Raw genomic sequence first — 3,810 nt, 5'->3', positions numbered from 1 at the left:
TATATGTATATGTATATATATGTACATGTATGTATCTATATGTATATGTATATATATGTATATGTATGTATGTATGTATATATATATATATACACATATATATGTGTATATATACTTTGATCATACGTTACATTTAAATAGTGAAAAATAGAGGAAATTATGAAGTGAATCAAAACATGAAAATAAAGTCTTTCAAATAATTTATAAGCTTATTTTCTTTTCTTTTTATTTATTTATTAGCAATTTTATGTGTTGTTGTTTTTACCAGAAAACTTAAAAACATTTTAGTTTAGGCTATACCCGTCACAACGATATCTATAAATAGGTACTGATGTGCATTTTACTGGTTCAGTGTTTGATAAGATCAGATGTTTTCTCAGTCTAAACCCAAAGACGTGACTCTGCACGCTGTGAAATGTAAACTTCATCAGATTCAGTGATGGTCAAAGCCAACAGATGGGCCACCATAAGGTTAGGCCTCATGCAGCACCCTGACAGAAGTCTCCAGAAACAAACTGGAACTTAAGGGTTCTTGTCATGAACGCAAGAAGTTTGTAACTCTCTAAGAAGAATCCTGTTCTTCTCTCACCGCTTTGTTATACGAGTTTAAAGATCATTAAAAGACACATTAATAAAGATTCAAGTTTCTGCTAAACTGAGGAAATTAAAGTAGGAAGATCAAAATAAAAGAGATCCTGGTTTCCTCTGGATCACTTATAAATTATTCTAAATAAGCATAATTTGTTGATAAATTCTTCAGCTCCTTTGGCCCAGGGCTTATCATCAAAGTTTCTGTTCTAATTGTTTCTGCAAAAAGAAAAAGATAAATATAACCAGCAGTCCACAAAAAAAATTCAATGAGTTTGAAAATTGCAAAACTTTGCAAACTGATTCACTTTTCATTTCTCTTAAATCAAATCACAAGTACCGACTAGTGGTTTTCTGTAACATGTAGTTTTCATGTTTAAGATACTCGAACACAGAAAATTGAACTAGTCTCAGAGGAAAGACGATAAACACGCATGCAGAAGGTGTCTGTCGGGTCCAACCACAACATTTGTTGCTTCAAGTCCCTGGAAACAGAAGTCAGGTCCCGCTGGTTTTACAGTTCAATGGGAAGTAGGCTGATGGTAATATCTCACTGGGCTGCAACTGCTGGCAACAAATTGCAAACTGCATTTTGAGTGACGTTTCTAAAATTTTTGTCGTGGTTTGAAATGTTCTCACGTGATTCGCCTCGTGAATATGAACATTAGCATATTTTGAACAGCGGCTTCGGATGTTATCAGCCCATTTAACGGACGTTATTAGTTGTTATCATCCCCATAGGTTGCGTTCAGACTGTCCCTCCTGCCTCATAGTACGGGAGTTTTAAGGGCACGTTGTTATTGCTGATAATATGCAGCTTTGCATGCGTGCAAAACTGTAAGCTTTTTTTTTTGTTAGCTGTATTTAATAATTTTCCTAAACCTATTACACCTTACCCAGAGCACTGACCCTAAATCTAACCCCCAGACCGTTTCTCTTAACCCAACCATGTGATCAGCACTAACAACGTACCTTTAAACCTAATGGGAGGTACAGGAGGGGCAGTCTGAACGCAACCTATGTGGATGATAACAACTAATGGCCATTTAATAGGTGATAGCATTCGAAGTGGGTGATTTTAAAAGTTTGAGACTTTTTTTTTTTAATAGTTGTTGCAGCGGCCTGAAGCTCGTCTTGAACTCATCTCAAGCCACTTTAAAAGTCATGTCTGTAATTCTGGAGCTGTATGGTTTGATATTTATGCAAACTCCCAGAAAGTCTGGTATTAAAATCTTAATTTCCTTGCAATTTTGTGACTAACTAGCCCTCAGCTATGAACGTCCAGTTAGATCAGGGGTGTCAAAGGGGTCCAAAATTAAAACCTTTTTCAAAGTAAGGGCCGGTTTCAGAATCTGCATTAACTCAAGTTAGATACCAACATCTTTTCTTGATTGCAGGTTCCTCAACAAGAGTTCGTTTGGTCTCATTAGACGTTTTTTGTTGCATTTTTGACATTATAATCAAAAATTACTGAAAGAAAATTAAGTAATAAAAGTATTTTACATTTAAAATAACATCTTGCGGGCCAGATAAGATGTTAAGGAGGGCCACATTTGGCCGCCGGGCCTTGAGTTTGACACATATAAGTTAGATGTTACCTTAAAATGTGCTCTAGTCGCCAGGGGGCCGCTGCTCTGAACTGAGATACAAGAAAATCAACGTGAGACCTGAGCCCTCAGATATTGTAAAGCAAGCTTCCCCGCAGACCAGAAGAACGCAGCGCATCTCTCTAAACAAAAGATTCTTCAAGCCCTCTGAGAACGAAACGCCGGCGAGAATCAAACGAGCTACTTGTTGACCCAGCAGTGACATGACTCAAGGGCTACCAGAGAGTGCCTTAATAAGTATTCTTAAACAGGGCGGATTAGCCAGATGGCCAGATCACTCTTTTCTCCAACCTCTCCCATCTGTACATTTCCAGTGTTCCCCTCATTTGGTCTCTGCTAAAGTCATTGGGACTGGCAGATGAGACCGTGGCTGCATAATTTAGGCTACTGTTACCTACAGCACTCTTTGACTCCAGATATAATCTTTATTGCTCGCAGAGAGAAAGTCCATTAAAAGGTGTACTGTAGGTCCCGGTGTTGAAAGGTTCCTGGAGTGGTGCCTGCTAGAGCCTTTAAAAGACCCCTTTCTTCACTTCCAGTGAAAGCAGCTATTGAGGGTGCACCGGGCAGAACAGCATAGTGGAGGTCCGCATTTACAGAGACCAGTCAAAAGTGTTCTGTATGTGGCGATGGAAGGGTAGAAGGTAGTGGACATGCACAGAGGTAGATAGTTTTCTTAAAAGATTACTCACTAACAAAAACTGCACTTTACATACAATAGCCATTGCAAATCATGTTCAGACAGAACAGCTGCTGTGCTCTGATGAAACAAAGCAGCTTTGAAAGATTGTCTTTTATTGGGAGCAATTATCCATATTGGCAAACAGAGGCACAAAGCCTGAAGAACCTGGCAGGAAGACAGCCCAAGGAAACACTCGTCACAAGTATGAGTGAGAGGAAACTTACAGATATGAGAAACTTCAGCTTCAACAGCCTCTTCTCACTTGTGAACCACTTTAAAATTCATGAATGTTGCCTGGAACAGAGAAAGCAAAACAGGAAGCAGCATTTTTATTATCGTTGTTTGGTTATTGTACAAAGAAATGGATTATTCTGAAGGTGTTCTCAAAGTTAAATTACAAAAAGAGAGAGTCGGCAAACATTTTGACGAACACTTGTTGATGCGTTACATCCTGCCAGGGGCGATTCTAGAATCTGACCTCTGGGGTGCTTAGCCCCCAGTGCTGACAACGGCTCTTTGTTTTGAACAACACGGTGGCCATTGGCACCAGAAGCATTTGTGAGGGGGACACAGTGGCGGGGGGACTGGGGGGCCTCCCCCCAGAAAATTTTGAATAAAGTAGATGCCATTTCCTGCATTCTGATTTATTTTACGACGTTGTCAAACATCTACGTTTACCTACCGTATTTTCCAGCGTATAAGTTGCAGTTTCTTGCATAGATTTGTCAGTCCTGCGACTTACTGTAAATACTTTTTTTTCCAGATTCATAACGAAATTTTTGACTGACGCTTTAAATTTCTAAGAACTGCAACAGCAAGTCCTCCCATGCACGCTCGCTTCACTCAGCTGGTGCAGGCGGAGGAATGGTGGCGAGCTAGCGGCTCTGGCCACGATGGATGGATGGATGGATGGATGGATGGATGGATGGATGG

The 3,810-nt window shown here is 39.8% G+C and overlaps 1 protein-coding gene across 1 annotated transcript in view; it reads right to left on the bottom strand.

Moving 5' to 3' along the window:
- Positions 1–3,148, bottom strand: part of LOC119416093 (transcription factor SOX-6) — a 145,700-nt gene extending 142,552 nt beyond the window's left edge. The window contains exon 1 of the mRNA XM_037683271.1: positions 3,102–3,148. The gene's annotated coding sequence lies outside the window, so the exon portion shown is untranslated. The remainder of the gene's footprint in view (positions 1–3,101) is intronic.
- Between the last annotated feature and the right edge of the window lie 662 nt (positions 3,149–3,810).

This window comes from Nematolebias whitei, chromosome 10 (genome assembly GCF_014905685.2).
Source record: "Nematolebias whitei isolate Nwh7 chromosome 10, NemWhi1, whole genome shotgun sequence".
Lineage (NCBI taxonomy): Eukaryota > Metazoa > Chordata > Actinopteri > Cyprinodontiformes > Rivulidae > Nematolebias > Nematolebias whitei.
Note: the sequence above shows the minus strand (reverse complement) of the source record. Positions and strands in the feature narration are given on the sequence as shown.